Genomic DNA, 22,516 nt, shown 5'->3' with positions numbered 1-22,516 from the left:
CTGTATGTCTTCTTTGGAGAAATGTCTATTTAGATCTTCTACCCATTTTTTGATTGGGTCGTTTGTTTCTTTGATATTGAGCTCCACGAGCTGTTTGTATATTTTGGAGATTAATCGCTTGTCGGCTGCTTCGTTTGCAAACATTTTCTCCCATTTTGTGGGTTGTCTTTTTGTTTTGTTTATGGTTTCCTTTGCTGTGCAAAAGGGTTGAAGTTTAATTAGGTCCTATTTGTTGATTTTTGTTTTTATTTTCATTACTTTAGGAGGTGGATCAAAAAAGATACTGCTGCAGTTTATGTCAGAGTGTTCTGCCTATGTTTTCCTCTAAGAGTTTTATAGTATCTGGTCTTACATTTAGGTCTTTAATTTTGAGTTTATTTTTGTGTATGGTATTAGAGAATGTTCTAATTTCATTCTTTTACATGTGGCTGTCCAGTTTTCCAAGCACCCCTTATTGAAGAGACTGTGTTTTCTCCATTGTATATTCTTGCCTCCTTTGACAGTATCTATCTTTTAATTGAAGGATTTAGATCACTCAAATCTAATGTGATTATTGATATGTTTAATTTTAAATCTACCATATTACTAAATATTTCATTTGTTCTTTGGTTACTCTTTTCTCCACTTCTTTTGCATCTATCATTATTTTATGAATACATTTTCTTCCACTATTGGCTTATTAGCATATGTTGTTTTGTGTTTTAGTTTTCTCTATTAGGTTTGCAATATATAAACTTATCACTGTCATTATCACTTTAACTTATCACTTCAACTAGCAAGCATTGTATCACTTCCATCTAGTATAAAAAACTTCTATTCTCCCTGCCTTGATGCTAACATAGTCATACATTTTAGTTGTACATATGATAGAAACCCCACAACACACTATTATTATTTTTGCCTTAAACAGCTAGTCATCTGGCACTACTCACTCCTTCGAAAAGATTCAAGTTCCCATCTGGTATCTCCTTCCTTCTGCCTGTGGAGAGTCTGATGACAACAAAGTTACTCAGCTTTTTTTTTTTTTTCTTTCCTAAAAAGTCTTTATTTTGCCTTCATTTGTGAAATAATATTTTCATTGGGTGTACAGTTGAGGGTTGACAGATTTTTTTTTCTTTCAGTAATATGAAGATGACATTTCTTGTATTCTGGTTTGCATAGTTTCTGAAAATAGGTCTTTTATCATCATCTCTTTGGTCTTCTGTATGTAATGCTTCTTTCTCTGGCTGTTTTTAAGATTATCTTTTTGTCACCATTTTTAGAATGTCTTTATTGTTTTATATAGTACTTTATGTGTTTTCTTCTTGGAATTTTTTGAACTTCTTGGATCTTAGGGTTTATACATTTCATCACTTTTGATTATTTTTTCAGTCCTTTTATTCTGTCTCCTCATACCTTTCCCCACCCTCTCTCTGTCTCCATGATTCTGGGGTTCCAATTATATACGTTAGATAGTTTGATATTGTTCAACCAGTTGCTGATATTGTTTATTCTTTTCAGTGTATTTCTCTTTGAACTTTACTTTGAATAGCTTCTGTTGCTATGTGTTCAAGTTCTCTGAACTTTTGCAGCAGTTCATATGCTGTTAATCCTATTCAACTAAGTATTTTCATTTTATATATTTTTCATTGCTAGTAGTTCTGTTGTTTTCTTTTTTACATCTTCTGTTTCTCTCATCATCATTTTTAAGTTTTCCTTTACACTCCTGAGCATATTTATAACATTTGTAATTTCTGTTTTATAGTCTCTGGCTTGCAAGCCCATAATCTGTCCTTTTTAGGTCTATTTCTATTAATTGATACTTATATCTCTTATGGGTCACATTTTCCTGCTTCATTGTATACCTTGGAATTTTGTTTGAATGTCCTACCCAATGAACTTCATGCTGTTGGTTAGTAGATTTTGTTGTATGCCTTTAAAGGGTGTTGAATGTTTTCTAGCATTCAGTTGAGCTGTTTGAGACCAAGTTTATCCTTTCATAATTTTCTTCAAAACTTTGTTAGGACTGATCCAAAGAAGTTTTTAGTCTTAGGCTCTCTTAGTTCATTCCTAAAGTGATAGCTGTTTTTGATTCTACTCAATATTCTATGAGTATATTGTGAGATTTTTCTATTCTGACTGTGGGAATGTAAAATATTTTCAACCCTCAGTGAGCAAGAGGAATTATTCAGCCATCTTCCTGGTAATTTTTCCCCCAGTCTTAGTGAGTTTTATCCTACATGTGTTCAGATACTCAGCCAAAGACTAGAGGGAATGGCTCTACATATCTCTCTCTCTCTCCACCCCCATTCCCAGCTCCCAATTCTCTTGTAGTCTGTCCCACAATTTCTAGCCATCCCTTGTCTCCCAAATTCCAATTTCTGGAATTCTGTTCTCAACTCTGTGTGGCTTAAGTTGCCCTCACCTGCTCTGAGTTCTGAGAACTACTTCCATTAAGTAACCTGGAGCAACCATAGGGGTCATATTATTTGTTTCCCTTTTCTGAAGAACCACAGCCCTCTACTGCCTATTTGAAACATCTAATAATTGTAGTTTTTATATATATTATCCAGGTTTTTTTTTTTTTTAGTTTTTAAATTTTTTATGATGGGAGAACAAATTCCTTAGCAAGTAAGTATTTAAGGACAGAAATGAAGGTCCTGTAGTCTGGTTCTGATTTGCTAATAATAAACACAGTCCATTTGTTATTTAAGGTAATGTTTCTCAAAGTGTAAGCCATGGAGCAACTGAATCAGATTAGATTCGTTGATAATGTGTATTCCTGGGATGCACATTTAACCTACTGAATCATAATATCTGGGAGGTTGTCCTAGGATGTAATTTTTTAACAAAAATCCAAATAACTGTTCTTAATAAGAAAATTAATACACTAGTCTAAGAACATTTAACGATCATTTTAGTAACACTAGGGTTTGCACTGAACTGTGTGTTTATGTACTTGTGTATGTGTGTATGTATATGCTCGTTTTCTAGAATTGTTTCAATTAAGTACCTTTTTTGAGTTAGCAACCTGGCTCTCTAAAAATAAGGTGACATTTTTAATAACATTATTGCTTAGACTTCTTTCAATATGCTGGTATAAAAGAGAGTCCCTTTTAAGTTAGTGATTAACCCAAAGGAAAAAGTTGTGCTTATATATTGAGTTTTTAATGATCAATCCACTAAAACTCACTAAGATTTACTCAATAGATTTTATTTAATTAATTTATTTAAGAAATTTCATGTAATGTCTGAAATATTTATATTAACATATTTCCATACAAATAACCCAAAGAAAGTTTAGTATTAGTTGTGTTTTTGTTTGTTTTTTTATACTGCAGGTTCTTATTAGTCATCAATTTTATACACATCAGTGTATACATGTCAATCCCAATGCCCAATTCAGCACACCACGATCCCCACCCCACCGCGATTTTCCCCCCTTGGTGTCCATACGTTTCTTCACTACATCTGTGTCTCAACTTCTGCCCTACAAACAGGTTCATCTGTACCATTTTTCTAGGTTTCATATACATGCGTTAATATATGATATTTGTTTTTCTCTTTCTAACTTCACTCTGTATGACAGTCTCTAGATCCATCCACATCTCAACAAATGACTCAGTTTCATTCCCTTTTATGGCTGAGTAATATTCCATTGTATATATGTACCACAACTTCTTTATCCATTCGTCTACTGATGGGCATTTAGGTTGCTTCCATGACGTGGCTATTGTAAATAGTGCTGCAATGAACATTGGGGTGCATGTGTCTTTTTGAATTATGGTTTTCTCTGGGTATATGCCAAGGAGTGGGATTGCTGGATCATATGCTAATTCTATTTTTAGTTTTTTAAGGAACCTCCATACTGTTCTCCATAGTGGCTGTATCAATTTACATTTCCACCAACAGTGCGAGAGGGTTCCCTTTTCTCCACACCCTCTCCAGCATTTGTTGTTTGTAGATTTTCTGATGATACCCATTCTAACTGCTGTGAGGTGATACCTCATTGTAGTTTTGATTTGCATTTCTCTAATAATTCGTGATGTTGAGCAGCTTTTCATGTGCTTCTTGGCCATCTGTATGTCTTCTTTGGAGAATGTCTGTTTAGGTCTTCTGCCCATTTTAGGATTGGGTTCTTTGTTTCTTTAATATTGAGCTGCATGAGCTGTTTATATATTTTGGAGATTAATCCTTTGTCTGTTGATTCATTTGCAAATATTTTCTCCCATTCTGAGGGTTGTCTTTTCATTTAGTTTATGGTCTCCTTTGCTGTGCAAAAGCTTTTAAGTTTCATTAGGTCCCATTTGTTTATTTTTGTTTTTATTTCCTTTATTCTAGGACGTGGAACAAAAAAGATCTTGCTGTGATTTATGTCAAAGGGTGTTCTTCCTATGTTTTCCTCTAAGAGTTTTGCACTGTCCGGTGTTACATTTAGGTCTCAAATCCATTTTGAGTTTATTTTTGTGTATGGTGTTCGGGAGTGTTCTAATTTCATTCTTTTACATGTAGCTGTCCAGTTTCCCCAGCACCACTTAATGAAGAGGCTGCCTTTTCTCCATTGTATATTCTTGCCTCCTTTGTCATAGATTAGGTGACCATTGGTGCATGGGTTTATCTCTGGGCTTTCTATCCTGTACCATTGATCTATATTTCTGTTTTTGTTCCAGTACCATACTGTCTTGATTACTGTAGCTTTGTAGTATAGTCTGAAGTCAGGGAGCCTGATTCCTCCAACTCCGTTTTTCTTTCTCAAGATTGCTTTGGCTATTTGGGATCTTTTGTGTTTCCATACAAATTGTATAATTTTTTGTTCTAATTCTGTGAAAAATGCCATTGGTAATTTGATAGGGATTGCATTGAACCTGTAGATTGCTTTGGGTAGTATAGTCATTTTCACAATATTGATTCTTCCAATCCAAGAACATGGTATATCTCTCCATCTGTTGGCATCATCTTTAATTTCTTTCATCAGTATCTTATAGTTTTCTGCATACAGGTCTTTTGTCTCCCTAGGTAGGTTTATACCTAGGTATTTTATTCTTTTTGTTGCAGTGGTAAATGGGAGTGTTTCCATAATTTCTCTTTCAGATTTTTCATCATTAGTGTATAGGAATGCAAGAGATTGCTGTGCATTAATTTTCTATCCTGCAACTTTACCAAATTAATTGATTAGCTCTAGTAGTTTTCTGGTGGCATTTTTAGGATTCTCTATTTATAGTATCATGTCATCTGCAAACAGTGACAGTTTTAATTATTCTTTTCCAACTTGTATTCCTTTTTCTTTCCTGATTTCTGTGGCTAGGACTTCCAAAACTATGTTGAATAATAGTGGTGAGAGTGGACAACCTTGTCTCGTTCCTGATCTTAAGAGGAAATGCTTTCAGTTTTTCACCATTGAGAATGATGTTTGCTGTGGGTTTGTCGTATGTGGCCTTTATTATGTTGAAGTAGGTTCCCTCTATGCCCAGTATCTGGAGAGTTTTTACCATAAATGGGTGTTGAATTTTGTCAAAAGCTTTTTCTGCATCTATTGAGATGATCATATGGTTTTTATTCTTCAATTTGTTCATTTGGTGTATCACATTGATTGAGTTGAGTATATTGAAGAATCCTTGCATCCCTGGGATAAATCCCACTTGATCATGGTGTATGATCTTTTAATGTGTTATTGGATTCTATTTGCTACTATTTCGTTGAGAATTTTTGCATCTATATTCATCAGTGATGTTGGTCTGTAATTTTCTTTTTTTGTAGTATCTTTGTCTGGTTTTGGTATCAGGGTGATGGTGGGCTTGTAGAATGAGTTTGGGAGTATTCCTTCCTGTGCAATTTTTTGGAAGAGTTTGAGAAGGATGGGTGTTAGCTCGTCTCTAAATGTTTGATAGAATTCCCCTGTGAAGCCATCTGGTCCTGGACTTTGGTTTGTTGGAAGATTTTTAATCACAGTTTCAATTTCATTACTTGTGATTGGTCTCTTCATATTTTCTGTTTCTTCCCAGTTCAGTCTTGGAAGGTTATACCTTTCTCAGAATTTGTCCATTTCTTCCAGGGTATCCATTTTATTGGCATATTGTTGCTTGTCATAGTCTCTTAGGATGCTTTGTATTTCTGCGGTGCCTGTTATAACTTCTCCTTTTTCATTTCTAATTTAATTGACTTGAGTCCTCTCCCTCTTTTTCTTGATGAGTCTGGCTAATGGTTTATCAATTTTGTTTGTCTTCTCAAAGAAGCATCTTTTAGTTTTATTGATCTTTGCTACTGTTTTCTGTTTTTCTATTTCATTTATTTCTGCTCTGATCTTTATGATTTCTTTCCTTCTGCTAACTTTGGGTTTTGTTTGTTCTTTCTCTAGTTCCTTTAGGTGTAAGGTTAGACTGTTTATTTGAGATTTTTCTTGTTTTTTGAGGTAGGCTTGTATAGCTATAAACTTCCCTCTTAGAACTGCTTTTGCTGCATCCCATAGGTTTTGGGTCATCGTGTTTTCATTGTCATTTGTCTCTAGGTATTTTTTGATTTCCTCTTTGATTTCTTCAGTGACCTCTTGGTTTTTGAGTGATGTATTGTTTAGCTTCCATGTGTTTGTGGTTTTTACGTATTTTTCCCTGTAATTCATTTCTAATCTCATAGTGTTGTGGTCAGAAAAGATGCTTGATATGAGTTCAATTTTCTTAAATTTACTGAGGCTTGATTTGTGACCCAAGGTGTGATCTATCCTGGAGAATGTTCTGTGCACACTTGAGAAGAAAGTGTAATATGCAGTTTTTGGATGGAATGTCCTATAATTATCAATTATATCTATCTGGTCTATTGTGTCATTTAAAGCATCTGTTTCCTTATTTTCATTTTGGATGATCTGTCCATTGGTGTAAGTGAGGTGTTAAAGTCCCCCACTATCATTTTGTTACTGTCGATGTCCTCTTTTATAGCTTTTAGCAGTTACCTTATGTATTGAGGTGTTCCTGTGTTTGGTGCATATATATTTATAATTGTTACATCTTCTTCTTGGATTGATCCCTTGATCATTATGTAGTGGCCTTCCTTGTCTCTTGTAAAATTCTTTATTTTAAAGTCTATTTTATGTGATATGAGTATAGCTACTCCAGGTTTCTCTTCATTTCCATTTGCATGGAATATATTTTTCCATCCCCTCACTCTCAGTCTGTATGTGTCCCTAGGTCTGAAATGGGTCTCTTGTAGACAGCATATAGATGGGTCTTGTTTTTGTATCCATTCAGCAAGCCTGTGTCTTTTGGTTGGAGCATTTAATCCATTCATATTTAAGGTAATTATTGATATGTGTGTTCCTATGACCATTTTCTCATTTTGGATTTGTTTTTGTAGATCCTTTTCTTCTCTTGTTTTTCCCACTTAGAGAAGTTCCTTTAGCATTTGTTGTAGAGTTGGTTTTGTGGTGCTGATTTCTCTTAGCTTTTGCTTGTCTGTAAAGCTTTTGATTTCTCCATCAAATCTGAATGAGATCCTTGCTGGGTAATCTTGGTTGTAGGTTCTTCCCTTTCATCACTTTAAGTATATCATGCCACTCTCTTCAGGCTTGTAGAGTTTCTGCTGCGAAATCAGCTGTTAACCTTATGGCAGTTCCCTTGTATGTTATTTGTCATTTTTCCCGTGCTGCTTTCAGTAATTTTTCTTTGTCTTTAATTTTTGCCAGTTTGATTACTATGTGTCTCAGTGTGTTCTCCTTGGGTTTATCCTGTATGGGACTTGCTGCACTTCCTGGACTTGCGTGGCTATTTCCTTTCCCATGTTAGGGAAGTTTTCGACTATAACCTCTTCAAATATTTTCTCGGGTCCTTTCTCTCTCTCTTCTCCTTCTGGGACCCCTATAATGCAAATGTTCTTGCATTAATATTGTCCCAGAGGTCTCTTAGGCTGTCTTCATTTCTTTTCATTCTTTTTTCTTTAGTTTGTTCCACAGTAGTGAATTCCACCATTCTGTCTTCCAGGTCACTTATCTTTTCTTCTGCTTCAGTTATTCTGCTGTTGATTCCTTCTAGTGTAGTATTCATTTCAGTTATTTTATTGTTCATCTCTGTTTGTTTGTTCTTTAATTCTTCTAGGTCTTTGTTAAACATTTCTTGTATCTTCTCAATCTTTGCCTCCATTCTTTTTCCGAGGTCCTGGATCATCTTCACTATCATTATTCTGAATTCTTTTTCTGGAAAGTTGCCTATCTCCACTTCATTTAGTTGTTTTTCTGGGGTTTTATCTTGTTCCTTCATCTGGTACATAGCCCTCTGCCTTTTCATCTTGTCTATCTTTCTGTGAATGTGGTTTTTGTTCCACAGGCTGCAGGATTGTATTTCTTCTTGCTTCTGCTGTCTGCCCTCTGGTGGATGAGGCTATCTAAGAGGCTTGATGGGAGGGAGTGGTGGTGGATAGAGCTGACTGTTGCTGTAGTGGGCAGAGCTCAGTAAAACTTTAAACCGCTTGACTGGGTTGACTTCTGTGCTATAAGTGTTCACCAGTCTGTGAGTCACCCACCCAGCAGTTATGGGATTTGATTTTACTGTGATTGCGCCTCTTCTACCACCTCATTGTGGCTTCTCCTTTGTCTTTGTATGTGGGGTATCTTTTTTGGTGAGTTCCAGTGTCTTCCTGTTGATGATTGTCCAGCAGGTAGTTGTGATTCTGGTGTTCTCACCAGAGGGAGTGAGAGCACATCCTTCTACTCTGCCATCTTGTTTTTGCCATCTACTCACTAGATTTTAAATTCTGGGAGATCAAGGACCCATTCCATCTTCTTCAGCCCTTTTATAGATTTTTATAGATTTTTGTGGATTGTGGCTGGAACATATGGGTCTTTAGTAAATATTTGTTGAACAAATGAATAATAAGAACATATATGTTAGTTCTTTTTTAAAGAACTAACTATATGTTAGTTCTATAACATATAGTTAGTTATAGAACTATATATAGTTCTATAGAATATATATAACTATGTTAGTTCTTTTTTAAAGAGCTAACTATATATGTTAGTTCTTTTTTAAAGAGCTAACTATATATGATAGTTCTTTTTTAAAGAGCTAACTATATGTTAGTTCTTTAAAAAAAAGTATGTGGAGATTTAGGCATGCCACCTAAGAGCTAACAACTTCATAGAGTATAAATGATCTTAAGTTCATAAATCATTAATTATTATATATTTTCAAATTTTACCTGGAAATCAGGATTTGTTTCATAAAGAAGCCAATGTTACCAACATCTGGTCATCTTTTTCTTTTTTTAAAATGAAATTATTTTATTATGATATACTGAAGTACACATCTCTAAATTTTTATTTATTTATGGTTTCTTTTGCTATGCAGAAGACTTTAAGTTTCATTAGGTCCCATTTGTTTATTTTTGTTTTTATTTCCATTACTCTAGGAGACAGATCTAAAAAAGATATTGTGATTTATGTCAGAGTGTTCTGCCTATGTTTTCCTCTAGGAGTTTTAATTATCCGGTCTTACATTTAGGTCCTTAATCCATTTGGAGTTTATTTTTGTGTATGGTATTAAAGAATGTTCTAATTTCATTTTTCTACACAGAAATGTCCATTTTTCCCAAGTCACTTATTGAGGAGACGGTCTTTTCTCCATTGTGTATTCTTGGCTCCTTTATCAGAGATTAATTGACCATAGGTGTGTAGGTTTATCTCTGGGCTTTGTGTCCTGTTCCATTGATCTATATGTCTGTTTTTCGAGTCAGTACCATACTGTTGTGATTACTGTAGCTTTGTAGTCAGGGAGCCTGATTCCTCCAGTTTGTTTTTCTTTCTCAAGATTGCTTTTGTTATTTGGAGTCTTTTGTGTTTCCATACAAATTTTAAATTTTTGGTTCTAGTTCTGTGAAAAATGCCATTGGTAATTTGATAGGTTTTGTGTTGAATATGTAGATTGTCTTTTGTAGTATAGTCATTTTGACAATATTGATTCTTTCAGTCCAAGAACACTGTATATCTTTCCATCTGTTCATGTCATCTTTGATTTCTTTCATCAGTGTATTACAGTTTTTGGAGTACAGGTCTTTTGCCTCCTTAGGTAGATTTATTCCTCAGCATTTTATTCTTTTTGATGTGATGGTAAATGGGATTGCTTCCTTAATTTTCCTTTCTTATCTTTTGTTGTTAGTGTATAGGAATGCATATCAATATAAAATCCAAAGAAATGAAATTGTGTGTAATTTCTTATTAAATTTTATCAAGAACAATATCTGGATGGAAGTAGGTATGCTTTAACTAATATGACCTAGGCTCAATGATAAACAAGAATACAATAAATGAGGAGAAGGCTTGAATAGACACAGTAACAGAGGGATGAAAAGTTTATGAATGATCAGTAAGATGTAAATCAATAAGCAGGTAAATAATCATCATGGAAATGCCGATTATTTATTTGAACTTTTTTTTTATAGTTTTTACCGAATGTACTTTTCCTGTCCCAGGATCTCATCTAGCATTTCACATTTTATTTAGTTATCATATCACCACAGCCTCCTCTAGATTATGACAGTTTCTCAGACATTTCAGTTTTTGATGACCTTGAAAGTTTTGAGAACTACTGGTCAGGTATGTTGTAAAATGTCTCTTAATATTGAATTGTCTGAAGTTATTGTCATGATTAGACAGTGGTTATGGGTTTTGAGAGGAATGCCAAAGAGGTAAAGTGTCATTCTCATCACGTCATATGGAGGGTACATACTATCAACACATAGAAAAATAAAAATGCTATTTATGTTATTAAATTCCATTTACTTCCAGATCAGTTAACACTTGGGTTTTCTTGCACATGATACTTACTCACTCTCTACTTGATTTACGTCAATAACATGAGTTATTTAAAGACTAGTAAACAATTCCTTAGCATGAATAAATTAACCTCTTATTTTCAGTTTTATTGTTGTTTCATGATTTGTTTGTTTAGTTTTTATTTTATTTTTACATTCTATGGAAATTCTCTAGGACAATGCTTAATAAAGCAGTGTCTTAGCGTGTGGCAGAAATATTGGTCTCAAATAAGCTTTTAGTTGCAAGGCTCAGAAACATCAACAGAAGCATCTGGTCAGAGGTTGGTTTTCTGGCATTGTGCTGAGACTGGTAGATTGGCATTTTCTAACCTTCATTATTCAGGTACCACTGGATTTTTGGTATGGGGGTTGACAATGTTAAATACTGTTTTGGAAAAATAAATTTGCCTGGAGTTAAGTACATTGTATGCTAAAGAATGACACTAAGAAAATAAATTTAGTTGCTGAGGGACTTATCTTCTAAAAATTACATTTGTTCATTTAACTCAGATTTTTAAGAGTGGGGAATTATAAAAATTCGTTTTAATCTGATCATCTCTTTTGAAGGATGCTACAAATATCTGATCACACATGCACACTCTGCATGTATGTGCATACTTTCTCATCCCCATATGAAGTATGAAATATTTGGCCATACAAAGCAATATGAAAATAAAGGTGAAATTACTCTTTCATAGATCTTACTTTGCGATCTTAATTGTGATTTTATATTTTAAAATAAAGCACATTAACCCATATGAGATAGCATATCAAAATAGCTCAGTTGTGGAAAGGGTATTAACGTACTTTTCCAATCTATAACTTTAATGACCATAAGAGGATACACAGGATAGAGTAAATGCAAAGATAGGTGTAGTGTGTGGTTGAATAGCAGGCTTTCCAACATCAATCTGCCACCTCCTTCAATAACCTTTCGCCTGACAAAGCTTTAGTTTAACTGGCCTTAAATCTCAGTTCTCTGCAGGAGGCATGGATCATTGCCAGGAGCATCTCCTCTTATTAATACAGTCAGCTGATACACTTTGACAGGCACTTATGCATATTTCAAAATATTGAAAGGGGTCAATCTCGGCTAAACCAGAATTTGCCTAATTGCTCTTGCTAGCTTCCCATGGGATATTAGACAGCAACAATGTGGGACGGAGCAGTATCAAGCTTTCCTAACAAGTTCTGCAGCTTAGTGACCCTGCTGACAAATGACCTTTCAACGCTCTACTGTCAAATACCTAAATAGCAACTCTTCCCTCAGCATGAAATGTTTGGTTCATTAGGAGTGTGAAACTTTATGGAAATCTCTAATGGGGTTTTGAGTTTTCAGCAAGATGAATTATCACTTAGTTAAATATCACCTCCCCTCATACCCCATCTCCACTGCTTCAATTATAATTTTTCTAAAACCATAACACTCAAGGCAACACGTGCTTACCTAAAGCTTTTCCTCTAAAGATTCACTACATATGAAATTGCTTGTCACCTCATAGCTATAAGGTGAAGGTAGCAGAAATAAGCACATGGATCCTTTTAAAAGCAAAGAGGTATATTTAAAGTTACTGAAAGTTGCTCCCTAAAAAACATAAACAATCAACTTCATTGTTTTAACCATTAAAAGATTACTAATACACAAGTCCCTTTGTCAAACATACAAACAGGACTACAGTCACCATTGTAATTTGTAGACGTGAAAGGGTATCTCAAACACCCACACAATCAAAATTTCACTAATTCATTCTAGTTGTGGTTTGAGTTCATGAAGTTAGGTTGAACTTATGAAGTTAGGATTACAGAATATTCTCATAATATAATTGGATTTATTAACTTAGTTCCATAACAAGAATGCAAATTAGCTTAACAGTGTTTTATAATAGACCCCTTTAGACTCAATAGAATAGCTCTGCTGTTCTTGTTGTTTTCAAATGGTTGCTGCTAAGGCTATGTATCTTTTTATTTAGGTTAATGCTTTTCTTACACTATTATTAATACTATCAATTTGTTTAATGTATCTTCTTTTTAATAAACCTATGCTGATAGTGTGAAAGCCTTTTGCTTAAATGAGTTCTCTTAACTATTTCCACAGTAACACATGCCCTTTAAAAAAAATCCTTTCTGCTGCTTTTTATTAAAATGTGATTTATTTTCTCTAAGAAATGGGCATATTTGGTAAAAGAGAAAAATAATATACTGTAAAGTAGTTATGAAAAAGAAACGAAGGAAAAAGCAGCATATCAACTTCATATTTTGAAGTTTATCTTGTTTCTATTGCATTTAATAGTAAATGTAGGTCCATACGCACATTTATGGTAAAATGCTGCCATTCTTGCTCTGGGAGGTGATCTGGTGATATAAGTATCCATAGATATATATCCATCTACATATATATACCCGCACATTTGTATGTATCCACATACATATACACACACTCACATACACTTAATATTGGGTTGGCCAAAAAGTTAGTTTGGGTTTTTCTGTAACATCTTACAGAAAAGCCTGAATGAACGTTTTGGCCAACCCAGTATATAAAACATATACGGTAGCCTACTATTGGTTTAGTTAATCTTTTAACATAATGAGCAAAAAGTGTATTTTAATGTGAAGTATTATAGATACTGGAGTTGTGGTTTAGGATTAGTCTTTCTTTATATTAGAGTATTGACATAGTGATTAGTATTGACAATAGTGAAATGGTAAATAAATGTCCAATCTGATTTTCTAATCATTGACCTGTATTTAAAAAGTGCCCAACAACCCACTGATCCTTTCAATTCTCTATTACCTGCCGTATTTTCTAAGCATCCTCTGTTAATTTAGAATAAACAATGATTTCAATAAAACTGAGAAATTTTCTTGTGAGGAGTCATTTCTTGCTAATTTACTGCTTCATCTCTTGAGAGAATTATGCAATTCTCAAGCCACTGAGCTGCCTTTTGCATTCCAACCAACCCTATACTTACAGAATGAGGGAAGAAAGGATAATCAGATAAATATGATGTTTAACTATTTCAATGTATTTATAAGGATTTCTGTTGCATGGCAACTTTCATCTTCATTTAAAAAAGTTTTCTCCATTTGGATATTTTTCTCCTATTTGCTTAAATGAGATTTCTAAGTTTAATTTTAGCAATGCAACACACAGCCAAAGACATATACAACTAGGGTTCAGATAAAAGAACAGAATGCCCCAGTAAATTTACATTTCTGATAAACAAGGAATTTTTTTAGTATAAGTATGTCCCAAGTATTGTATGGTACATGCTTATAATAAAAAAAATATTACTTATTTACCAGAAATTCAAACTTAACTGGGCCTTCTCCCCTATCCTTTTTTAAAAAGTCACTGAATCTGGCATGGCACCTCTATAAAAGTGATCTCTGACATCATTGACAGATCATGATTCTTCTGTGTAAATTTCAACCCACAGAACAAAATACGTGAGGAATGATATTACCGCTAAAATGTTAGGACACGACACACATTTCTCATTTTATTGTCTCAGAGGCTGGTTGATTTCATTGAAAATGACCAGAGTCTTCATTAATTGGATTATTAAATCCCAGTCAGGAGAAAGATGTATGGGTATGAGTGATTTTTTAAAATATAAAAATCTAAACTAAACATCAAGTAAAAGCCTTCTTTTTTTTTTTTATTTTTTTATTTTTTGATTACCTCTTTGATTTCTTCAGTCATCTCTTGGTTATTTAGTAATGTAGTGTTTAGCCTCCATGTGTTTGTGTTTTTTTCATTTTTTTTTCCCTGTAATTGATTTCTAATCTCATAGCATTGTGGTCTGAAAAGATGCTTGATATGATTTCAGTTTTCTTAAATTTACTGAGGCTTGATTTGTGACCCAAGATGTGATCTGTCCTGGAGAATGTTCTGTGTGCACTTGAGAAGAAAGTGTAATCTGCTGTTTCTGGATGGAATGTCCTATAAATATCAATAAAATCTATCTGGTCTGTTGTGTCAGTTAAAGCTTGTGTTTCCTTATTAACTTTCTGTTTGGATGATCTGTCCATTGGTGTAAGTGAGGTGTTAAAGTCCCCCACTATTACTGTGTTACTGTCAATTTCCTCTTTTATAGCTGTTAGCAGTTGCCTTATGTATTAAGGTGCTCCTATGTTGGATGCATATATATTTATAATTGTTATATCTTCTTGGATTGATCCCTTGATCATTATGTAGTGTCGTTCCTTGTCTCTTGTAACATTCTTTATTTTAAAGTCTATTTTATCTGATATGAGTATTGCTACTCCAGCTTTCTTTTGATTTCCATTTGCATGGAATATCTTTTTCCATCCCCTCACTTTCAGTGTCCCTAGGTCTGAAGTGGGTCTGTTGTAGACCACATATATATGGATCTTGTTTTTGTATCCATTCAGTAAGCCTGTGTCTTTTGGCTGGAGCATTTAATCCATTCATGTTCAAAGTAATTAGTGATATGTATGTTCCTATGACCATTTTCTTAATTGTTATGAGTTTGTTTTTGTAGGTCCTTTTCTTCTCTGTGTTCCCCACCTAGAGAAGTTCGTTTAGCATTTCTTGGAGAGCTGGTTTGGTGGTGCTGAATTCTCTTAGCTTTTGCTTGTCTGTAAAGCTTTTGATTTCTTTGTCAAATCTGAATGAGATCCTTGCCGGGTAGAGTAATCTTGGTTGTAGGTTCTTCCCTTTATCACTTTAAATATATCATGCTACTCCCTCTGGCTTGTAGAGTTTCTGCTGAGAAATCAGCTGTTAATCTTCTGGGAGTTCCCTTGTATGTTATTTGTCGATTTTCCCTTGTTGCTTTCAATAATTTTTCTTTGTCTTTAATTTTTGTCAATTTGATTAATGTGTGTCTCAATGTGTTTCTTCTTGGGTTTATCCTGCCTGGCACTCTCTGCACTTCCTGGACTTGGGTGGCTATTTCCTTTCCCATGTTAGGGAAGTTATGGACTATAATCTCTTCAAATATTTTCTCGGGTCCTTTATCTCTCTCTTCTCCTTCTGGACCTCTATAATGCGAATGATGTTGTGTTTAATGTTGTCCCAGTTGTCTCTTAGGCTGTCTTCATTTCTTTTCATTCTTTTTTCTTTATTCTGTTCTGCAGCAGTGAATTCCACTGTTCTGTCTTCCAGGTCAGTTATCTGTTCTTCTGCCTCAGTTATTCTGCTATTGATTCCTTCTAGTGTATTTTTCATTTCAGTTATTGTATTGTTCATCTCTGTTTGTGTTTGTTCTTTAATTATTCTAGGTGTTTGTCCTTTAATTCTTCTAGGTCTTTGTTAAACATTTCTTGCATCTTCTCGATCTTTGCCTCCATTGTTTTTCCGAGGTCCTGGATCATCTTCACTATCATTATTCTGAATTCTTTTATGGAAGGTTGCCTATCTCCACTTCATTTAGTTGTTTTTCTGGGGTTTTGTCTTGTTCCTTCATTTGGTACATAGCTCTCTGCCTTTTCATCTTGTCTATCTTTCTGTGAATGTGGTTTTTGTTCCACAGACTGCAGGATAGTAGTTCTTCTTGCTTCTGCTGTCTGTCCTCTGGTGCAAAGCCTTCTTTTTTTTGTTCCTTTTATTTTTTCTTTCCTTTTCTTTTTCTTCAGCTTTACATAAAGACCTTGCTGAAGGCTGGAGGCTGTCAGGTAGACATGAGAGGGGTCACCTTATCCCAGTAACAGGTGCCTCAGGCAGCCACAGCAACTTGACTCCAGGCACAGGGCTCTGGGCTCAGACCTGAACGTGATGGGCAGAGGCCCTGGCGATGGACCCACCAGGCAGTTGTGGCCCCTTAGTCCTGAGATAGCTCTGGAGCAAGGGGGTGCAAATAAAGTTTTTATGGTACTATTTTCTGGGTCCAGGGAGGATGAAGTCAGATCAACAACTATTCATCTATTTTAGACTTTATAATGAATATTCATACAAAGGTGAGATATCTGCCAAGCAGCCTGCCTGGTGATTAGAAGTCTAACAGAAGGACATTTTCTGCAGCAGCTGTTAAAATTAAGCTTGGAAATGAAAAATCCCATTACAGATAGAATTACTTTTTCACGTAGGACAGTGCATAAAGCTCCTAAAATAAAACTAAAGGTTCAAATCCATCTGTCTTAGTGTTGGCTGAGAGTTGAAAATGAAATGGCTTAAGTCAGAGCCATCTTGACAGGTCTGTGCTTTATGAGCACAGTCACTGTCTCCATTTTTCAGTTATATTCCAAAAGGCAGAGAGAAGAAATTATCCCTCTTAAGAGGGCAAATGACATTCCTCCCCTACTGTAAATTTTCTAATAAACTCTGTGAAGTATATTTGCATTGAGAAACAGAGCCCATTAATAATTACTATGATTCAGGAATTATTAATAATAATTATTAAAGTGGTACCTATGTAAAGCAAATTAGGATGATGTTTAAAACTCAAATGCCTTACTTGGAAATGTTATTTTTGTATAATATAGCCTGCTTATAGACAAACTTCTCATTTTCCAATGATATTAAAAGAGAAAACTTTTATTTTGCTTTGACGTTTGTAAACAGAAGTACTTTCTAGCTGCAAACTAGTTCTCATTGTATCCTGTCAACGATTCAACAGGAGACACACACACACACACACACACACACACACACACATATGCAGAGGGGAGGGAATAGTATATAAATTTGTAATTATTAGAAAGAAGAAAATTGTGACTTTTAATATGTAAAAAGTATCTAATGAAGGTTTGCAAGTGAACATGCATGGTATCCCAGTCCTAAAACAGAAATCCAGCCATCCACTTATGACCGTGTGCTTGTACATATTCACTTATTATGACTATTGAACATGATTGCACTTTTTGAATCACATTAAACACCTTTATCAAATATTTTTGTCATTGTTATTCCTCTTATGGGAATTATGTTTTGTTCTGTCCTACCATATAACTTTATAATAAACTCTAGATTGTAGGCTCTACTCATAAAAATATAATCCCCATTCCATTGAGAGAACAGATCCAGCTCCATTTTACTTCACTGTTTATAAGTCAGATACATTCATTATTATCATTCATATGTAGATCCAAGAAGAGTCCTTGTAGGTCCTTTGATTTTCATAATAAATATCAGTGCTTTATAAGTGTGAAGTAAAAACTAATTAAGACAGTCTAGCAGCTCCTTAGTGTGCTAGAGTGTATCCTTCTTTTGAAAACAGTGCCTACCTTGTTTGTTTTAATTGTATTGATAGTTGGTTTACAATATATATTAGTTTCAGGAGTACAACATAGCGATTTGATACCTTTATAGGTTATACTGCATTTAAAGTTATTATGAAATATTGGCTATACTCCCTGTGCTGTACAATATATCCTTTGTGCTTATCTATTTTATACAGAGTAGTTTGTACCTCTTAATCCCCTTCCCTTATCTTGCTCCTCCCCCTTCCCCACTGGTAACCACTAGTTTGTTCTCTGCCTCTGTGAGTCTGTTTCTGTTTTGTAATATTCATTCTTTTGTTTGTTTAGATTCCACATGTAAGTGAAAGCATACAGTATTTGCATTTCTCTGTTTGACTTACTTCACTAAGCATAACACCTTCCAGATCCATTCATGTTTTTCCAAAGGGTAAGATTTCATTTTTTTTATGGTTAATATTACATTGTGTATATCTTGGCTATTATAAATAAGTGCCTGCCTTTTAATAAATGGAATGAGAATGAATATAGGGCTCCACCACTAAGTTGTGGGGTCTTTTGTTATGCAGCAACAGGTAGTTCGAACAGACTTCTCCTCTACTAGAAACCACAATTGGTTCTAGAGCAGGGCAGGTCTCTGTGTGAATGACACCTCAACTACACAGCTTTTGACCTTCCATCCTCTGGGTGTGACTGGCCTTACTCCCAACAATTGGAAATATTCATATCTAGGTATAAGGTAGGGCTGGAACAGACAATTCCCCTTCTGTTAAAAAAAAAAAAAAAAGTTACTATTTGATTTTCTATTTGCTTTAAGTTCTGGCCCTCTCATGCCCTTACTACTTCACCTTAAGCTAGAGCTGTGCCTTTGGCTCTCAGATCAGCATTTGGAACTGGCTAGCTACTGCCAGACACACTGATGATCTGGCTGAAACTCCACATAATACCCGTTCATAATTACCTTTCTCCTTGCTCAGCCTCTCTGATGGGTATGCACTGAAGCCAGAATACTGCTAAAATACATTAAGACAGAAAAGAAGGTAATCAGCTTTGGATGCTGTCTTAGTTTGCTGGAGCTGCTATGACAAAATACCATAGACTGGGTCGCTTAAACGACAAACATTTCTCACAGTTCTGGAGTCTGGAAGTCTGAGATCAGGGTGTGAGTATAGCTGGGTTCTGATGAGGGTTCTCTTCTGGCTGTGTGCTCAGAGGCCCTTTCCTAGGTGCACATGCAGAGAGAGAGACAGAGACAGAGAGAGAGAGAGAGAGACAGAGAGAGAGAGAGAGAGAGTGTTATAAATGGACTTATTCTCTCAAGAGGGTCAGACCCTCATGACCTAATCTAAATCTAATTATGTGCTGAAGCCCTTTCCTCCAAGTACTTATCACACTGGAGATTAAGACTTCAAGATATGATTTTGGGGGGATATAAATATTTAATCTGTAACAGATGGTATGCAAAAAAGGCGTTAACATAGCAGTCCTGAGACTGCTGTCCTTAGAAAGGCCTGCTTGCAAGGTTGGCCCTTGGGTGATGTTGAAGAACTTAGATTTTGGGATTGCTCCAACCAATCCCTTACTCATAAGAGGGGCTCACTGTGCTTGAACTTTTTGAGCAAACAATGTGGTTTATGCTGAACAACTGCTTTCCTTCTGAAAGTCTGGAACTTTGGTATGTGCTCAGCCGAGGGTGCCCATGTGACCAGCCCCTAGTGGAAACCCTGGGTAATGAGTCTCTAATGATCTTCCCGAGTAGACATTTCACACCTGTTGGCACAATTTGATGCTGGAGGAGTTAAGCATTTCCTGTGTGGCTCCACTGGAAGATGACTAATGGAAACATGCACCTGGTTTCCTCCAGACTTCACCCCATGTGCCTTTTCCCTTTGCTGATATTGCTTTGCATCTTTTCACTGTAATAAATCATTGATGTGACTGTGACTATATGCTGAGTCCTCCTGGTGGAGGTTTTGGGGACATCTGATGGCAAGTAGAGAACCAAAGAGAATCCCTCCCCCTCACCAGCCCTTCAGCAGACACACCAATATTCCAATTAAGACTGTTGCTAGAAAATTTTAAGATCTTTAATGAAAGGAGATTTGGATTTTTTTATTAATACCAGTAACATGCAAGTTTCAATGATTTATAGGCTTGCTTAACTTAACTGTCTTCATTTCTTGTCTGCTTTTCCTAACCTTGAATCACTCCTCAATCTACTTCAATGAGATTCTTTCTCAATCACTCTGCTGAAACAGCTCTGGTCCAGCTCACCCTCAGCCTCCATCCTGCCAGTTGTCACTCCTCATCCTTCATCTTGCTCCCTCAGCATCATTCCCCTCTCTCTCCTTGAAATACTTTCTTCTTTGGGTATTGAAATACTTCCATTTCCTGATTTTCCTCTAACCCCTCTATCTACTTCTTTTCTGTCTCCCTCCCTAATTTTGCCTCCTATTTCAAAGCTTCAGATGTTGGAATGACTTGGCTCTGAGCCGCCTTCTGTTCTTTATTTAGACACTCTTCCTAGTCTCATGGCTTATAGTCTCATGGTTTTAAATATCACCCATAAACCGATACCACTAAAATTTACATCTCCGCATTGAATTCTCCCTTGAGCTCCAGACTCTTATATGAAACCACATAGTCTGGCTCTCTGCTTAGAAGCATAAAGGCTTTCAAACTTGGAATGCTCAAAGCAGGATTCCTGATTCTTTGTCCCAGTTTTCCTATCTCTGTCCAAATCTCCTATCTTCCTTTCTTGATAAATGCCATTTATCAGGAACATTTAGCATCTGCTCTGCTTCAGGAGCTACCCATCATTTTTATTCTCAGTAATCAGGGTTCCACTCAAGAACATCACCACGTAGTTCTTTGGCTCCAGTGGGGTTCAGGTGTCTGTATTGTACCCTAGAAACTCCTGATCGGGACTCTCTAAACCCATGCTCTTAAACTTTTGTGAGGATACAAGACTCTTTGAGAATTTATAACTATAAACCCTCTTGGTAAAATAAATGTACCCACATAAATAAAGCTGTATATATATGTTTTATATATTAATTTATCTATTATATACTTATATAATTATAATGTATATATGTCTAATGGATATATAAAATTTCAAATGCATTAAAAGATGATATGGAAAAAGAATCAAAATCATAAGAAAGGATAGTTTAGGTATGCTAGAGTAACAAGTTAATTCCAAAAATCTGTGTTTCCTTTGCTTTGCTTTCACAGGATACATGTCCACTGCTGTGTTTGGCACTTGTCTCTTATACCACACCTTCAATATGTAATTACAATCTGCTCTAAGCCTAGTCTTAGCCACTATCATCTCTTGCCTGATTGGCAAGAGCCTTATAATGGTCTCCCTGCTTCCATCATTGTCCCTAACCATAATCAGTTTTTGTTACTCTGGAGTATAGAGTAGGGGGTAGGGGAGTGAGTGCAGAAAGTAGACTGTATGAATGAGAATCTTGGACCTGACCTGACCTCTAACTAGCTCTGTCAATTACCTTATCTTTAAAATGATGACCATTATAGTATCTATTATAGAGTCATTGTGAAGATTACATAGATTGATATATGTAAACATAAAACATTTGGATAGCATCTGGTACAAGAAACACTTAATGTTAGTAATTATTATTACTGTATTATTCAGGGTTCTCCTGAAAAACAGAACCAACAGAATATATAGACACATATTTAGAAAGAGATATATTATAAGGAATTGACTCACATGATAATGGAGTCCGAAAAGTCCTGAGATCTGCAGTCCGCAAGGCAGAGACCCAAGGGAGCCAGTGGGTAGCACCTAGTACAAGAAACAGTCAATGTTAATAATTTTTATGGTATTGTTCCAGTCCAAGTTCAAAGGCCTGAGGACTAGGTGAGCTAATATTAATAGTTTAAACTTCAGTCCAACTTCAAAGACCTGAGAACCAGGAGAGCCAATAGTGTAAGTTCCAGTCTGAAATCTGACAGGCTCAAGACCTAAGAGGAGCCGATTTTTCAGTTCCAGTCTTAAAGCAGGAAAAGACTGATGTCCCAGATCAAACATTCAGGCAGGAGTTCTCTCTTACTCAGCCTTTTTTATTTTATTCAGGTGTTTAATTGATTAGATAATTGCCACCCATATCAGGGAAGGGAATCTTCTTTATTCAGTCTACCAATTCAAATGTTAATCTCATCCAAAAACACTCCACAGAACTCCCAACACTGAATTCTCCCTTGACTAGATCATTAGGTGCCCAGAATAATGTTTGACCAAATGTCTGGGCACCTAATGGTCTAGTTAAATTGACACATAAAATTAACCATCACAATTACGATTATTATTAATCCACTCCTCAGCCTGAGTCAGCTTTTAAAAGTGTAAATCCAATCACATCACTTCACTTCCTAATCTAAGTCCTCCAACAATCTCCCATCACATTCCCTACACACAGACACAGACACACACACACACCTCTGACTCTGTCAAAGAGTCCCATCTACACTGATGTCACAGGCTTCTTCAGCCAGGTTCTTTATAGTTAGATATCTTAGGTTTATCAGATGCTCCTCTACAAGGCCACCC

The 22,516-nt window shown here is 35.5% G+C and overlaps 1 long non-coding RNA gene across 1 annotated transcript in view; it reads right to left on the bottom strand.

Moving 5' to 3' along the window:
* LOC125960698 (uncharacterized) overlaps positions 1 to 22,516 on the bottom strand; it is a 43,465-nt gene that overhangs the window by 12,044 nt on the left and 8,905 nt on the right. Inside the window, exon 2 of the long non-coding RNA XR_007470634.1 lies at positions 21,677 to 21,751. This is a non-coding gene — a long non-coding RNA (uncharacterized LOC125960698). The remainder of the gene's footprint in view (positions 1 to 21,676; positions 21,752 to 22,516) is intronic.

Source organism: Orcinus orca, chromosome 12 (genome assembly GCF_937001465.1).
Source record: "Orcinus orca chromosome 12, mOrcOrc1.1, whole genome shotgun sequence".
Lineage (NCBI taxonomy): Eukaryota > Metazoa > Chordata > Mammalia > Artiodactyla > Delphinidae > Orcinus > Orcinus orca.
The sequence above is the reverse complement of the archived record's forward strand: the minus strand, read 5'-3'. Positions and strand labels throughout refer to the sequence as shown.